The sequence below is a fragment of the Chrysemys picta genome, chromosome 16 (genome assembly GCF_011386835.1).
Source record: "Chrysemys picta bellii isolate R12L10 chromosome 16, ASM1138683v2, whole genome shotgun sequence".
Taxonomy (NCBI): Eukaryota; Metazoa; Chordata; order Testudines; family Emydidae; genus Chrysemys; species Chrysemys picta.
In genome coordinates, this window is record NC_088806.1 from 6,004,095 (window position 1) to 6,021,503 (window position 17,409).

General features: G+C 50.5%; 1 non-coding gene across 1 annotated transcript; it reads left to right on the top strand.

Moving 5' to 3' along the window:
• Nucleotides 1–11,156: 11,156 nt before the first annotated feature.
• Nucleotides 11,157–11,229, top strand: TRNAF-GAA (transfer RNA phenylalanine (anticodon GAA)). Its single transcript has one exon. It is a non-coding gene; the product is annotated as a tRNA-Phe (tRNA).
• Nucleotides 11,230–17,409: the final 6,180 nt, after the last annotated feature.

A 17,409-nucleotide genomic window follows, 5' to 3' on the forward strand; every position in this document is an offset into this window, starting at 1 on the left:
TCTGAACTGTTGGCTCGCGCAGTCCCTACAGTCAAGGGTCTGAGCTTCACTGTGTTTGCTCTGCCCCTGCAGTCAAGGGCCTGAGCTTTAACGGTGGTTGCTCCGGCCCTGCACCAAAGAGCCGGAGCTTCAGGACTAACTGAATGCTTGTTCCCACAGTAGCGAGTCGGTGTGGCTCCCCTCCTGCCCGGAAGGGTTGAGCCCCGGCTAAGACCTACTACACTTCCTTATTTACTTTCTCCACGCCAGTCATGATTTTCTAGACCTCTATCATATTCCCGCTTAGTCATCTTTTTTCCAAGCTGAAAAGTCCCAGTCTTATTATTCTCTCCTCATATGGCAGACACTTCACACCCCTTTTCTGAACCTTTTCCAATTCCAATACATCTTTTTTAAGATGGGCTGACCATAGCTGCATGCAGTATTCCAGATGTGGGCATACCATGATTTATATAGTAGCAGTAAGATTTTCTCTCTTATTATCTATCCCTTTCCTAATGATTCCCAACATTCTGTTTGCTTTTTTGACTGCCGCTGCACATTGAGTGGATGTTTTCAGAGAACTATCCACAGTGACTCCAAGATTTCTCACTTGAGTTGCAACAGCTATTTTACATCACATCATTTTATATGTATAGTTGGGATTATGTTTTCCAATGTGCATCACTTTGCATTTATCAACATTGAATTTCATCTGCCATTTTGTTGCCCTTTCACCCAGTTTTGTGAAATCTCTTTTTAACTCCTCACAGTCTGCTTTGGACTTAACTATCCTCAGTAGTTTTGGATCATCTGCAAACTTTGTCACCTCACTTTTTAGCAGATCGTTTATGAATATGTTGAATAGGACTGGTCCCAGTACAGACACCACTATGTACCTATTTCCATCCTGAAAACTGACCATTTATTCCTACCTTTTGTTTCCTATCTTTTAACCAGTTATTGATCCACGTGAGGACCTTCCAGCGGTGAAAGTAAGCTGGTATGTTCCAGTATGGCGTACCGGCAAGAGCTGGAACGCCGTGCCGGACTGGACCAGCTTCCCCAGGCTGGTGATTTAAAGGGCCCAGGGCTCCCAGCAGTGGCAGGAGTCCCGGGCCCTTTAAATTGCCTCCTGAGCTCCACTGCCGGAGCCCCAGGGAGCAAATCACTACCATGGAATGCTGCGCTCTCCTGCTCTACAAACACAGAGCAGGGGCGGCGGAAGCTTCTTTACAGTGGGGGGGGCACCGTTGTCTGAACCGTGGCACTCCCATGACAACCCTTCCACAAGGACCCACACTCACAAGAGGCAGAGCAGGGGAGGGAAGTGGCCAAACGGGAGTGAGGGTGGAGCACAGATGGGGCCTTAGAGGGAGGAGAAAGAGTGGGGTGGAGTTGGGGGGCAATGCCACAGTCCAGGTACCGATGGCCACACCCTCAGAATGCGTCTTCCCCCCAAGACTCCACCCTTTCCCCCCTCCATCATTTGTTCTAACAGCCAGTAAAGAGTGGTGGGGGCATGGCCCTATAAACTCCCTGTTCCAGCACCCCAACACAGAGCTAAGCAGGCAGCTGTGTGTGTGTGTGTATATGTGACAGAGACTGCTGTGCTGAGCTGAGCCAGTGAGAGAAACGGGGGCTGATGTCGGGGCTGCCACCTTCCCCCTGCCTCAGGACTGGTTGCTTTCAGCAGCTGTCTGAACTTACAGACAGTGTGCCAACACACTCACTCTTCCCCAACACACATACTCCCCCAACACACATACTGTCTTTCCCCACACACCAACAGTCTCTACCCCGCCATGCACATTGCAGTTCAAAAGCAGCTGGCAATTTAGTAGGATGTCCATGGAACAATGGGATAGAGAAAACTGCATTGTGTGATGTTGTACCGGCCCATGAGGCACTGCAAACCCTTCCCAAAGCACCCTGCGGCCAGTTCCTACAGTGGGATAGCTACCCACAGTGCACTGCTCTTTGTGACAATGCAAGAGCAGCTAGCATGGATGCGCTCTGGTGACATAAGGGGCATAGTGTGGACAGGCAACACCTGTTTAATTAAAACATTTTAGCTAAAGTGGCATAACTCTGCCATGTCGACATAGCCTGAGAGTAAGATGAAACAAGACCCAGCTCCCGTTGAAATGAAAGAACAACCACTCCCTCTGTACTTGGCAGAATTTGAACCTTAACCACACAGCTACAACTACTTGCAGTAGCTATGCTTGTCTAGTTCTGTTCTTGATGTAAGCAGAGTCAGGATGAGCTCTACCCTGACGTCTGGTGGGGAATTATGGCAAGTGTGGAAAAGAACTCCAGGGGCTGATCTTGTTTGCATAGGCACACCCACTCGCCTGGCATGAAACAACAGCAACTGAAAGTGGTTACTTTGGCTGGTGTGGGATCCCCAGTTTCTCTGTTATTGGGGCAGGAAGAATAAAGTTTTGTTACCCTGATTCTGTGAATCAAGGCCAGTGGAACTGTTGTATGACAGAAGGACTCACCATTACCTAAGTAGCACTTGCTAGACAAGGGGCATAGGTTACAAAACCCAATGAAGTGAGAGAGGATGGGGGTGGCTATTTGCACTGGCTGGTATAGTGTGCCCTCTGCCTTCTTTTTTTTCCTCTCTTCTTCTGAGGGCTTGAAACACCAATTGCACCACCTCTCTCCACTGTTGAATGTCAGAGCTAAATTTGATTCTATTAGGAGTCTATTTACAGGCTGCTGAACTGAATTCATTTTGGGCCAATGGTGCACCAGCACTGGGGCTCCCCTACTATGAGCTGAACTCACTAAGAGCTAAAATTATTAAGAGCTGAGATTCCCTGAGTGCTGTGTTAAATAGTGGGGGAGCCTGAAGCTATATTGCTAAGCGGCTTTTGGGGATGGCTGGAGGAGCAGCCAGCGGCATGGAGCCTTGTGGGGATGGTTGGTGCGGCCCAAGGAATGGCGAGCGGTGCCGTTTGCGGGAACAGCTGGAGCGGCTCACAGGTCGGAGAGTGGAGCGGAGCAGCTCATAGAGCAGAGCAGTTTGTGAGACGGCAGGAAGTGGACCGGCTCGTGGTGAAGGCTGCGGCGGAACCCCATGGAGAGATGGCCAGCCGGCCTCAGATCACGTAAGGTGCCCTCTTAACACCCTGCATGCCCCCCTTTTACTCTGGGGCTGCACTGACTAGGGACAGAGACTTCGGGGGTTATTGGACTTTTGGGACTTTGGGTGGTTGCTGGACCCAAGAGACTTTGGGGGTGTTGGACTTTGGGGACTCTGGGTGATTTTTGGGTTGCTGGATTTAAGAACCAAAGGGAAAGGACACAGCCCAATTTGCTGGGGTGGGTCTTTTGCTCCTGGTTTGTGTTATGAATCCTGTTTGTGGTGTTTTTCCAATTTAATGCTGATGAGAAGTATTGCCTCTTAGAGGCACCCAGGGGGTGGTATGTAATTGTCCCAGGTCCCTGGGCGGGAGCTCGAGCCGGTTTTGCATTGCGTTATTAAAACAGAACCCCTAGATACAGAACCCGGCCCTTGTTGCTGCCAACTTAGATGGGCAGAAGGGTTACATTTTTGGGGGGCTCGTCCAGGATCCCTGGGTCAGTACCCCTCGCAAGCACCTGTTGAGTGTTCCACTGCATTGGGAAACCATTGTGTTTATATTTTGAGGAAATTACTGTTTGTTTAATGGCTAATATGTCAGGTTTGTTGGGCTCCGGCCCTGCAGCCTCTAGCTCAGGGGCCGCAGCCTCAGCCAATGATTGGGCAAAAGCACTGGGGCAAATATTGGAAAAGGTTGTGCTGTCCCATGCTATGTCAAAGTCTTGTCATGAGTTAAGGTTATTTGCTGGGGCAGAGGAGTTTGAACCCTGGTTGGAGCATACCACTGAAGTGCTGCAGGAGTGGGCCGTACCTGATGCAGAAAAGCGAAGATGTCTAATAGAGAGCCTTAGTGGCCCAGCATTAGATGTGATTCGCACCCTGAAGCTCACTGACCCTTGGGTCAGTCTGAAGGACTGCCTAGAGGCCCTTGATCATACTTTTGGGAGCGTAGAGGGCCCTGAAGACAGTTACTGTAAGTTCCTTAATTCCCAACAGCAAAGGGGCGAGAAGATTTCAGCCTATATACAGAGGCTGGAGAGACTGCTTCAGAGAGCTGTCATGAGGGGTGCAGTGACTGCTGAGCAGATGGATCAGACCAGACTGGCTCAAGTTGTAAGAGGGACTCAGTATCAGAACCCAATTCTACTTCATCTCCGGCTAAGAGAACAGCAGGAACATCCCCCAAGTTACTCCCAGCTGATAAAGGAGGTCAGGGAAGAGGAAGAAAGGCAGGCTGCCAGCGAGTTTTGGGAAGCTCAAACATTGGAGCCAGCCAGCACAACACCACTGCAAATGGCCAGTGTGCTGATGGTGAGCACCACAGAGGAACTGGCCCAACAAATGCAAGTCCTGACAGAACGGATAGCGGAGCTGCAAAGCACCATTGACCGAGCTAAGATTTCCAGGAATAAGGAGCCTCAGACTGTGGCAATGGAAAAGTCAGCATTTAGAGCCACCATCCCACCCAGGCGAAGGTGGAAAGGACAATTCTTCTGCTACCGATGTGGTCAGGATGGACACAGTGCTGCCAAGTGCCATAATGAAGAAAACCCCTCCTTAGTGTATGGAAAGCTGAGGATCAGTTGGGAGAGATCCGGAAGCTGCCAGAGGGTCTGGGGACGGGAACCACCCAGGCCTACAGGATTTGAAGATTCCCTCAGAAAAGACCGTCCAGCTGGGATCCCTGCAGGACTGATAGGGCCCCGAGCAGAGGTCACGGTGAGGATTGAAGGGGCGGAGTGTAAAGCCGTGCTTGATACTGGATCTCAAGTGACTATTATATTTCAGTCATTCTACCAACAGATGCTTAGGCACCTGCCTATACAGTCACTGACTGGCATTGGTCTGTGTGGCTTCAGCATGGATGAATACCCCTACCAAGGGTATGTCATAGTGCACCTGGAATTCCCAGAGGAGGTTGCTGGGGTAAGGGAAGAGGTAGACACAGCTGCCTTAATATGCCCTGACCCTAAAGGGACCTCTGATGTGTCTGTGCTGATAGGGACCAATTCCAGTCTCTTCAAGGTGCTCGCGGATTACTGCAGACAATGGGCTGGGGACCAGTACCTGAATACCCTGATGATCCATACACTTTGTGCTGAAGCCTATAGGAAGATTGAGAGTGCTAAAAAGGAGACATTTGAGCTACCGATTGGGGCACTGAAGTACATGGGCACAACCCCCTTAGTAGTGCCTGCAAGGACAGAGCAGGAAGTGCTTGTCATGAGTACCAGGCTGAAAGGCAGTAAAGGGGCATTAGCAATGGTAGAGCAGGCAGTTGAAGGAGAGCTCCCGGAAGGAGTGCTGGTCCCCAGTGGAGTCATAACCCTACCTGCTGAAGCCCAGGAAAAGGTGACTACTGATTTCTAATGAAACAAGTTGAGATGTTGTTGTGAAGCAAGGGCAAAAGATAGCAGACCTCTTCGAGCCTGAATCAATTGTAAAACCCCAGTGTGAGACTCAAGTTTGACTTTGGAGATTCACCTTTGTCCGAGGAGTGGAAAGATCGCCTGTGGAGGAAACTTTGTGAAAGATCCAAGGTGTTCTCATTGCATGAGTGGGATGTGGGATATGCAAAAGGAGTAGAGCACAACATCAGACTGCATGACTCTTGACCTCTCAGGGAGCGATCTAGGAGGATTGCTCTCTCTGAGATGGAAGATGTGCGACAACATCTTCAGGAGCTGGCTGCGAATGGCATCATCACGGAGTCCTGCAGCCCATACACCTCACCCATTGTGGTGGTCCGTAAAAAGAATGGGAAAATCCGGATGTGTATTGACTACCGCACCCTAAACCGCCGTACTGTGGTTGACCAGTACACCATGCCCCGAGTCCAAGATGCTTTAGACTGTTTGCTGGGAAGCCAGTGGTTCTCTGTGTTGGATCTTTGGAGTGGATACTACCAGATCCCTCTGGCTGAAGAAGATAAGGAGAAGACAGCCTTCATCTGCCCATTAGGGTTTTATCAGTTCAAACGTATGCCCCAAGGGATTTCTGGAGCACCTGCCACATTTCAACGTCTTATGGAGAAAGTTGTGGGAGACATGAATTTACTGCAAGTGTTAGTTTATTTGGATGACCTGACTGCCAGCAGATCGAGGAACGTGATCGTTCCCCTTTATTCGACATTGGTGAGGCCAGTTTTGGGCCCCACACTACAAGAAGGATGTGGAAAAATTGGAAAGAGTCCAGCGGAGAGCAACAAAAATGATTAGGGGTCTGGAGCACATGACTTAGGAGAGGCTGAGGGAACTGGGATTGTTTAGTCTCCAGAAGAGAAGAATGAGGCGGGATTTGATAGCAGCCTTCAACTACCTGAAGGGGGGTTCCAAAGAGGATGGAGCTCGGCTGTTCTCAGTGGTGGCAGATGACAGAACAAGGAGCAATGGTCCCAAGTTACAGTGGGGGAGGTCCAGGTTGGATATTAGGAAACACTATTTCACTAGGAGGGTGGTGAAACACTGGAATGCGTTACCTAGGGAGGTGGTGGAGTCTCCTTCCTTGGAGATTTTTAAGGCCCGGCTTGACAAAGCCCTGGCTGGGATGATTTAGTTGGGAATTGGTCCTGCTTTGAGCAGGGGGTTGGACTAGATGACCTCTTGAGGTCCCTTCCAACCCTGATATTCTATGATTCTATGATTGTGTTTGGAAGAACGTTGGAGGAGCATGAAGAAAGACTTCTTAAAGTGCTTGATAGGTTGGAGGATTATGGTTTGAAGCTTTCAATTGACAAATGTCAGTTCTGCAGGACCTCAGTAAAGTATGTGGGTCACATCGTGTCCCAAGAGGGTGTGAGTACTGATCCCGATAAAATAGAAGCACTCACTACATGGCCATGTCCAAGTAACTACAGAGAAATCAAGACCTTTCTTGGATTTAGTGGCTACTACCACCTATTTGTGAAAAACTATGCTACAATTGTAAAACCTCTGAATGATCTTACCAGGGGATACCAGTCCAGCAAGAACAAATCTAAGACCAAGAATAAGGGGAGGTCCCCAAAGCCTCCTGTACAGAGACACTATGGCCCCTTCAAACCATTTGGGCCACGGTGGGATGAGAGAAATCATTACTTGCCTAACTCATGCTCCGGTCCTAGTCTTTGCTGACCCAAGCAAGCCGTTTATCCTGCATACTGATGCCAGTTTGGAGGGCCTGGGAGCAGTACTGTACCAGGAGGTGGAAGGCAAACATAAACCTATAGCCTTTGCCAGCCAAGGACTGTCTGATAGTGAAACTCGCTATCCCACCCACAAGCTGGAGTTCTTGGCCTTGAAATGGGCCATCACTGAGAAATTTTGAGACTACTTGTATGGTGCTCAGTTCCAGGTGTGGACGGACAACAACCCACTGACTTATGTGTTAACAAGTGCTAAGCTGGATGCTACAGGGCAAAGATGGGTGGCCGCTTTGGCTAGCTATGACTTCAGCATTCAATACCAATCAGGGAGAAGCAATGTAGACGCAGATGCATTGTCCAGGCATCCACAGGTATCTGTGATACCCACAGATGTAGTGAGAGCTATTTGTAGTGTGAGTCGCCGAGAGCCAGAGGCCCATGAAAGCCTTCATGGATGTGCTGCAGAAGCTTTGGGCCTGCCCCCTGAATGCGTGCCTTTGGCTTCAGTGAACTATATTGCATTGGACCAATCTCCTTTGTCCATGCTTAATGCGGCTGACTGGCAGGAAGCCCAGCTGCAAGATATTGACATTCATGATACACTACTTGCCAAAAGGGAGCGGCGAAGCCCAGCCGCAGTTGTCCCACCTAACCCAGAGGGTAAAGTACTATTGAGAGAATGGACCAAACTAAAACTGATTCAAGGAGTGCTATACCGAGTGACCACAGACCCTTTACAAAAACAACGGACTCAACTAGTGCTGCCAAAAGAGTACAGAGCCCTGGCCATGAGGGCCCTGCATGATGACTTTGGACATTTAGGGATGGAGAGGACCCTGGAACTTCTTCGTAGTAGGTTCTATTGGCCCCGGATGGCTCAAGATGTTCACAGGAAATGTGAGACCTGCGCTCGATGTGTGCAAAGAAAAACTCTGCCCATGAGGGCTGCATATCTGAAGAATATCACCAGCAACAAGCCTCTGGAGCTGGTATGCATTGATTTCTTGTCTTTAGAAGTAGACAGGAGGAATATTGGGAACATTCTAGTAGTGACTGACCATTATACGCGATATGCACAGGCATATCCCACACGTGATCAGAGGGCCACCACTGTCGCTTGAGTATTGTGGGAAAAATATTTCTCAGCTTTTGGATTCCCAGCCTGGATACACTCTGATCAGGGGCGGGACTTTGAGAGTCACCTTCTGAAGGAGGTGCTGAGGATAGCGGGAATTAAAAAGTCTAGGACAATGCCTTATCACCCGCAAGGTGATCCTCAGCCAGAGAGGTTCAACCGAACCCTATTAGATATGTTGGGGACTTTGCGACCAGAGCAGAAGGCAACCTGGAGCCAACATATCGCATTTCTGGTGCACGCCTACAACGCCACAAAGAATGGTGCTACAGGAGTCACCCCATATCTCTTAATGTTTGGGCGAGAACCAAGATTACCCATAGACCTGTGCGTTGGTGTATCAGAGGATGGAGATAGCTATGAAACTCATCAGCAATATGTATCCCGACTAAGAGAAAAGCTGCAGGATGCTTATCACTTAGCTACATCTGTGGCTCGGAAGAACGCAGACTGCAACAAACATCGATATGATGCTAGGGTACATCTGCAAGAACTCCAGCCGGGGGACAGAGTCCTGCTGCGAAATTTGCGTATTGCTGGCAAACACAAGATAGCTGACAGATGGAAGGCAATACCTTACTTGGTGATGGAAAAGCTAGGAGACTTGCCGGTCTACAAGATCAAACCTGAAGAGGGTCCAGGACAGATAAAGACAGTGCACAGAAACCTTTTGCTCCCTGTGCAGGAATTGGTAGGCAACCCTTATGAGATGGGCCACAACAGGGCAACTGGGCAGAACGAAGGTGGCTCCTTTCTTTTCTCACCCTGGAGTAAACTCAGCTTTTTATTCCATCCTTGATGTTTCATGGAATAACAATAGCAGCATGAAGAAAGAGGTGGGTAGGGTGGGTCTCAGGGGAGGGGCAGAGAGGTGTGGTTGGTGGGCAGACCTTGGGGTAGGGAGTGGAGAAGTACGAGCAGCAGGTGAGGAGGCCTCAAGGGAGGAGAGGAGTGAACAAAAGGTGGACCCGCAGGCCTCAGCCAAAGAGGCAGAGCAGGGGAAGGAAGTGGCCAAACGGGAGCAAGGGTGGAGCACAGGTGGGTCCTGAGAGGGAGGAGAAATAGCAGAGTGGAGTGGGGGAGCAGTGCCACAGTCCAGGTACCGATGCCCCCCCCCCACTTTTAGGGAGCTTCCATCATTCACGCCCAGCCTCCCGAAATGCAAGAGTCATGGGTCACCTATTCCCACTTCGTCACAGGGTTGTCAGTGGGGTCTGAGCTGGGCAGCAGAACTGGGAAAGTGGGGAGGTTTCCCTTTGGAAAAATTAAACTGAAAAACATCCCCGTGTTCCCGCAAAAGCCTCTCATTTATCCCTTAACTCCCTTCCCCATGAAAATCTCCACCTCTGCCCTGGCACACAGAGACTCCCTCACTACAATGCAGATTTTTAATTTTTCTTACTTTTCCTTGGCCTTCTACAAACATTTTCCCCATCAAAATGATCAAGAGCTTTTAAAATGAGAATAAGAGAACAAACTAAACCAAAATCAAAGAAACTGCTATCCATCTCCCCACCACACACAGTTTGGGTTTGAATTTTTCTACTGAAATGTTGAGACAATAAAACTCACACTGCTATTGTCCAGAAAAGAAACCTAAACCTCCCATGCAGTACCTAGGACACCAAGGCTTCAGCTCCTTTGCTGAGATTTCCAGCTGCCCAATATTGCTGGTATTCCAGGGGAGCAATTCTTGACTCCTGTAAGCATTTATCTCAGCCCCGTTCTGTGCATCATGGATTTCTCTAGGAAAGAGCAGTGAATGGTTTTAGGTTCCAGTGATCCTCATTCAAATCAAACTAGAACCTAAGAATTCTTCCCCTTTCCCAGGTTGTCTGAGGGGAGACATTTAAAAGAGCTCTCTGAGCTATAGCACGTGGTTAAGTAAAGAGAAAAAGCCTTATATTCCCCCTCTGCTTTGGGTGCTAGGTTTACTCCTGAAGTCTCTGCCACCCACATAGTGACCTATAGCTCATCCCTAACCCTTGATGCTGCTCCTTTCTATAGAATGTGAAAGGAGCAAAGGCAGCGCAGGAGTCATCTCAGGATGCAGTTCTGAGGCTTTCAGAGAGACACATTGCCTGAGACATCAGAGTGCTGTAAACCATGCAGCCACCCCCTCAATCAGGGGCCTGTTCCAGCCCTGAGTCTGGGCTACCTCCCACAGAGCAGGGTGCCCCCAGATTACAGCCTGAAAATAGGCATGTGAAACTAACTCCTGCTTTCACTGATAGGGCCTCCCCTAGACCAAGCGGCATCCCAGGCACGAAGTGTCTTTGGTGTTCCCCCTACCCCTGCTTCATATGTTAAACCATTGAATTCCTTGTTTTTTATTGCACTTGTAGCTCATTTCATGATTTTGATGCACAATTTGGATGCATGATTTTCTCTATCATATAAGACAATAAATTTTCATGATAGGATGTGTAAATCTGTATTTATTCATACCATATATAAGCAAATAAAAAATCATTTCCTTTAAGCATATAGAAACTTTTAATTTTAACAGTAACTGAAATGTACTAACATCTAGAAATGGAACTGTCACCAACACAGGGTGGGCCAGTATAAAATAATGCCTCAGTAAGAGACAGCATTAAAATGTTAACCGTAGGCCTTTGTTCAGAGATCGCTTGTCTCACCTTTCCCCCATGAACTGAAGCACAGCATTAGAGAGATCCAAAGACTAGTTGATGACATTTTCAAGTGCTAAAATAGCAAGCGATGTCAGTCTTGCATTGTCCATTGTTGATTGGAGAGATGTTTTATTGAGAATATGCTTCAAGGTGACAAGCAGCAGGCGAAAAAAGCCCCCTACAAGTGCTGAAGTAGCTCAGTTGGGCAAGCATTAGACTGAAGCTCTAAATGTCCCTGGTTCAATCCCAGGCTTCAGCGTGCTCTTTTGTCCCTCTTTCTGCAGTGGTGGGCTGTTTTCTGGAAACACAGCAGTGCCTTTACCCGATGCAAGTCCCTCATTTCAGGCTTTGCTATGGGAAAAGACAGCATTGGCTTCTGCACTCAGTTTGCCACCTGACCTTTCTTTCTTCTCTTGCTCTTTCTCAGCAAGGAGAAGAAAAAGAAGCTCCCCTTCAAGCTGGAGTCACAAGGGTGATGTGAGGATGACTTCCTGAGCCCTGACTACAGTCCTCTGCTCTTCCAGCTGACCTAGCGAAGGGCTGCTGCCACTTTCTCCAGGTTCACCCATTGGTGTCTGCCAGGGTAAGCACCACCAAAGTGCATGGAACTTGAGTATGGGGCAGGGCAGCACACTGTGATGGAGTTTCTATAGTGTAGTGGTTACTACGTTTGCCTAACATGCAAAAGGACCTCAGCCCAAGAACAGGCAGAAACATGCTGGCTTCCTTTTCCCAGCTCCTCTTGCTGTCCAACAAGGCACTCCTCCTTCTGCCACTGGCCTGTCCCTGGAGTAACCCCAACCACTGCACAATAGAGGGTGGTGACATCAGTGGACAAAGTACCTTGGCATCAGCCTGGGGAAGCTAGAGGAATTAGTCGCCTTCTGAATGCTTGTGGCTTGGCCTCCTCTGCCCTTGGAGGCTGGCCACTAGAGGCCAGCTCTTCCTGCTGGCCTCCTTTGTGTGACTTGCCAAAGGAGGAAGTAAGGCAGGAATGGGGCAAAAGAGGAAAGTCATGCTGAGGAAGGCACAGCAGTAGCTAAGTGCATCATTGAGGCTAAGTGGGGTTAGTAGAGCACCACCATTTGTTCTGCCAAAGCCTGGGGAGTTGCGGTTGGCTGCTGGGAAGTAGAATCCTGTGCCTGCCTCTTGGTATCCCAGGGATGGCTACTTGCAGCTCAGGAGAAGATGAAGCGGGGTTCTGGGTGGAAGGAAAAGACACAATGGTGTATCCTAGTGGGCTGCTTTCTGGCAAGATGGTTTTCCATTTTAGGCTTGGGAGGAGCCTGTGAGCTGAAGGAATGATTCAGGCTGTCACTCAAGTGAAGAAGGGAGAAGATTTTTTTGACAGGGACGGCTGCCTCGTCTTAAGGGTGTTTGTCAGTCACCTTCTAATCTAGTGGGTGCTTGGTACATGCAGGCAGCCCCCACTCCTGGATCTCTCCCGAAGAAATAGAGTTTCTACACAAATACCAAAGCTTTTCATTGAAAGGAGGGAAAGGAAATGGCCACAAGATGGCATGAGGACATAAGGAATGTAACACAACCCCATTCTTAGGGGTAATACATTATTTTTTGTCAAGGTCCAAAATTGTTGGATAAGGTCAAGTCAAGGTTTAGACTCCAGCATAAATATTAATAAAAAATAAATATAATTATGATAATAATAAGTAAATAAAAAGATTTTGGGGTCCATTCAAACACGATTTGGCCCACCGTCTATTGATTGACCCGCATTGACTCTGAGAGGTGATTTATCTCCACTCTCTTGGATTTGAAGAGCTGGTTAGTGTTACCCTTGGTATCCCACCAGGCTGAAGAAGCCATGTTATCAATGGTGACACTAGGATTGAAGGATTATATCGTATTATAAAAACTGTAAATAAAGATGTCATCTGAATGTGAGCGTTCTGTAATGAAGGCTGGTTCCCCCAGTTGAGTTCTGAATGCTCTGCTAGAAATGCCCCCTGGGACCTCGGCACTCCCCAGCAGGAGTGAAAGGAGAAACCCCCAGCACTGCACTTAGCTCCAGGCTGATTCATCAGGGGTGGGGGAATTGACTTCTTTGCTGCTGAGAAGGGAGCCAGGGCAGTTCTCTGGGAATGAGGGTGCCTAGCCTGACCCAGCTGCTTCATTCCCCCCCACTCCCCCCCCCCCCGGGGCCCTGCAGGCTTAGACTGTCCCTGAGGGCAGACAACTGCTCAGTGAGCTTTCGTGGTGCAGCTGGCAATGCAGGAATATCCCACTCTAAGGGCCTGAGTTCAGCCATCAGGAAAGGCAGCAGCTTTGCTCCCTTCTTCTAAACAGAACTCCAAGGCCATGGTTCTCAGCCAGGGGTCCGGAGCCCCCTGGGGGGCAGCGAGCTGGTTTCGGTGGGGGGGAGAAATATACCAGAAAGCAGGGCCGGTGTTAGACTTGCTGGGGCTCAGGGCAGAAATTTGAAATCTGAGCCCTTCCACCTGGGACTGAAGCCAAAGCCTGTTAACTTCATGGGGGCCCCCTGTGCTGTGCGGCCCTGCGCTATTGCTCTGCTGGCTACCCCCTAATGGCAGCCCTGGCTTTTAATCTACTGGACGTGCAGAAAAACAATTATTGTGGCACAGGTGGGCTGTGGAGGTTTTATACCATGTTGGGCGGGGGCCACAGAAAGAAAAAGGTTGGGAACCCCCTGCTCCAGGAAATCCCGGAGAATAAAGACTCAGTCCGACTCTGTGCTGCCAATTCTCATGATTTTGCCTTGAGTCTCATGAGACTTATTGTTTTCCTTAAAACCCCAGCTCCTGGAGTCAAGTGGAGATGTGATGATTTCAGCCTTCGCTCCTAAAGACACAGTACATTTCTAGCCCTTGTGGCTGTGGAGAAAGATTCAAAATGTCCCCCCAGTGCGCCCTAAAGGCTCATCAAGCAGAAGGCAAATAAAAAGATCACCAAATCTATTATTTTTACACAGTCTCCTGATTTTAAAGCCAATCTCATGATTTTTTGGTGAGCCTGACTCAGGGTTTTTGAACGTTTGGGGTTGGCCGTTCTGCAGACTGAGAGCTGGGCACCCTCCTTCACACCCAGCGCACCCAGAACTTTCTAAAGCTTTAACTCTTTCTTCTCCTTCATGCCGCTCTACTGCAGCTGGGAATCCCCATTCCTAGACGTGCTTTTCCACAGACAGTGAATTCACTACAGGGCTGAGTCCCCTGCAGGGCTGTTCCGGGGGCTCCAGTCCCCCACCCCAGGACAGATTGGGCATTAACCTCACATCACCCCTTTGTGACTCCCAGGGACCCTGCAGGGACAGCAGCTGCATGCTGGGCCCTAGGGCTCCCCAAAGCACCTGGGAGGAGGGGGCAGTTCAACTCCCTTGTCAGGGGGCTCCTGTTGCCTGGAGGTGACTATATCCTCACAGCCCCTCCCCTCACACTGACACCCCCATGGACCCTCCCCCTCACAGCCCCTCCCCTCACACTGATATCCCCATGGACCCTCCCTTTCACAGCCCCTCCCCCTCACAGTGACACCCCCATGGACCCTCCCCCTGACAGCCCCTCCCCCTCACACTGACACCCTCATGGACCCTCCCCCTCTCAGTCCCTCCCTCTCACACTGACACCCCTATGGACCCTCCCCCTCACACTGACACCCACATGGACCCTCCCCCTCACAGCCCCTCCCTTCACACATACAGGGACATGTTTGCTGGAGTCTGACATTACAAACCCAGCGGTGAGATTTTATGGATGTGGAATTATCCCAACCACATATTAAACCCCCCCAAACCCCAGTGCAAGGACTCCCCAAGCTAGTCGAGTCCATACGTGAGTCACTCTTTTCATCACACCAGATGGCTCCCTTTGAGCAATGACCTTTTGAGGCCAACAAGAAACCTTCTAGTTTGGGCTCATTCATGCACCACATTTACCAGTTGTCCTGGGCTCATTGCCTGCACGTCTGCTGGCTGTCAGGCATGAGACCCTTTGACTCCGTGCCTCACCTACAATCTTGTTTTTCAAGATCAAACCCAAGACCAGAAACTTGCTGCAGCTTATGCAGCCCTGTAGAGCCTTCAGAAACACAAAGAGAAGATCCATAGGTGACCTTGGCAAACCCCGTAAGAACAGTCAGACTGGGTCAGACCAAAGGTCCATCTAGCCCAGTATCCTGTCCTCTGACAGTGGCCAATGCCAGATGCCCCAGAGGGAACTAACAAAACAGGCTTCCTGAGAGCATCTGCCCCTTCCACCACAAGAGCAAGCAGGCAGGTAAAAAGGGGGGGGGGGAAGTCCCAGGAACCCTTCCTCTTTTTCTCCACAGCCACTGCCCATCAGCAGGATTCCTCCTCCTCCTCCTCCCTCCTGGGCCTCAGTGCGACTAAATCTCTGCACCTAGACAGCTGGTCCATCTGCAGCACCCCGATCCCCCATGCCTGAGCCTCCCTGCCAAAGTCCTGCACCTGGCTCCGTAGAATTATGGCAACTCGACTTCTTGTGCCCAGAGTGTCTTTGCCCCCTCAGTAGATGACCGGAGAAACAGTGTCCGTCTTTTCTAAAGGAGTGCTTGGAGAAGCTTTTCTCATGTGGCCTAATGGATAAGGTGCCTGACCTTGGATGAGGGGATTGAAGGTTTGAGTCCCTTTGCGGTTGTGCTTGTACGGTTTTCCCTTTGTACTGAAAGTCCTGCTCTCTTCTTGGCCGCTCAGGCCAATGCTCTGGCTTCAGTTAGAGCTCCGGGAAAGAGTTGGGGGTAGGACATCACAAAGGCGTGAGCCCCAGGTCTTCCAGTCTAGCCTTTACCATTCCTGACATACCAAAGGAAATGGGCGGGTGCCTGGGCTAGAGTGTAGAGCAGTTTCCCTCTCCCAAATGTGCACCTGTCCCTTTGCTTGAGGGGGCTTGCTAAATAGCGCCTTTGGAGCCTGGGTGATTCGCTGCTTCTCACCAGCTGGGGAAAAGCCTCTTAGGGAAAAATCTTCTGCCCCACTGCAAAAGTGAGCACCTTGAGTGAGAACAGTAAGAGGCCCCACCAGGGGGGATTGCCCTGCTTTCCTACAACATTCTGATGTTGTCCACAGAGCATCAGCAGCCACCCCACATGCTGGATGCTGGTCTTCAGGTGGCCTTCAGTGGGTGTTTGGCATGCCAGGGAGGAGGCTGGCCAGGTGTCTTTGTGGCAGTCAGCTGGCAATGCATAGGCCTGGTCCTCCTCACCCTGGGTTACTCTGTGGCTTTTAAGCCTTCCCTTGGAGCTGTCAGCACCAGTCACCTCTGCTCTAGGTGTCCAGAGGAGGAAAGGTCTGCTGGGCTCCAGCCTGGGACTCTTCGTCCCTCCTGCCTACCCCTGACTATGAAACCTGCCCCGCCACTCCTTTCTTTAAGCACCATGTGGGCAAGAGGAAAAGTGTGGGCAGCAAGCACAAGGGCAAAACTTGCAGGCATCAGGTGAAGCAGCAAGAATCCCAAACATCGGGTCAAACTGCAGGACTGCCAGCATCAGTAGCCAGGGTGGCAAGTTCTAGAGGCCCAACCCACTGCGGCCATCCCGTCACACCATCCTGACCGAAGACCTGGCTCCAGTGGGCGTGAGTCACCCAGCAGGAGGGAAAAGACTCGCTCTTTCACAACAGGAGCCAGGGAAGTGAGCAATTTGAGCGCCAGGGCTTTGCTGCACCAAAGACAAGGTCCCACTGATATTTGAATTCGGATTGCAGGATTCAGAGTCCTGAGTGCTGACCGTTACACCATGGAACCAGCATGTGCTGTTTTCTCTGGACATCTGTGACCCTCACGGGGCTGGCTTGTGTAAGGGGATTGTTGGCCCCTTACTAAAACTTAGTGGGGTTTTTTTGGTGGGCTAGTTCCCAGTATCAAAAGAAAGGGGAAAGGTCAATGAGAAATCAGGACCCTGAGACTGACAGTCCCCAGGGGCAATGGGGAGAGGCCAAAGCTCCAGCTCACCCTGAGAGACAGGGAAGGCAGTCACCAGGCCAGGGGGTCCCATCCTCCATGTGAGCTGGAACTACCTGGGCCAGAGTGAGGCCAAGCTAAGGAGAGAACAGGAGCTGAAGAAGAGCACCTGAGGCAGCGTGAGGACAGCGGTTCCATCACTGTCCACGTCCCACCCAGGCACATTCTCCACCTGGGAGCAGATACCCAAGGACAGTGAGACCTGCTGCTCCCGGAGCCTTTGGGCGGAGTCTCTGTCCTGCCCGCCCAGCGCTGGCCCCAGGGTCTCTCTGGCCCCTGGTGCCTGCAGCTCCGGGCCAGGGGCAGCAAAGCCTGGGACTAGGTCCAGCTGGAAAAAGTCCCCACCTCGGATGGGCACAGGAAGTACTTCAGTGAAAGTCTGTCCCTGGACCAGCTGTGCTGGGGCTGCAGCAGCAGCCCAGAGCTCAGCCCCGGCTCCTAGCTCACACTGGAGGCAGCATCACCAGCAGTGTCTCATACCTTAC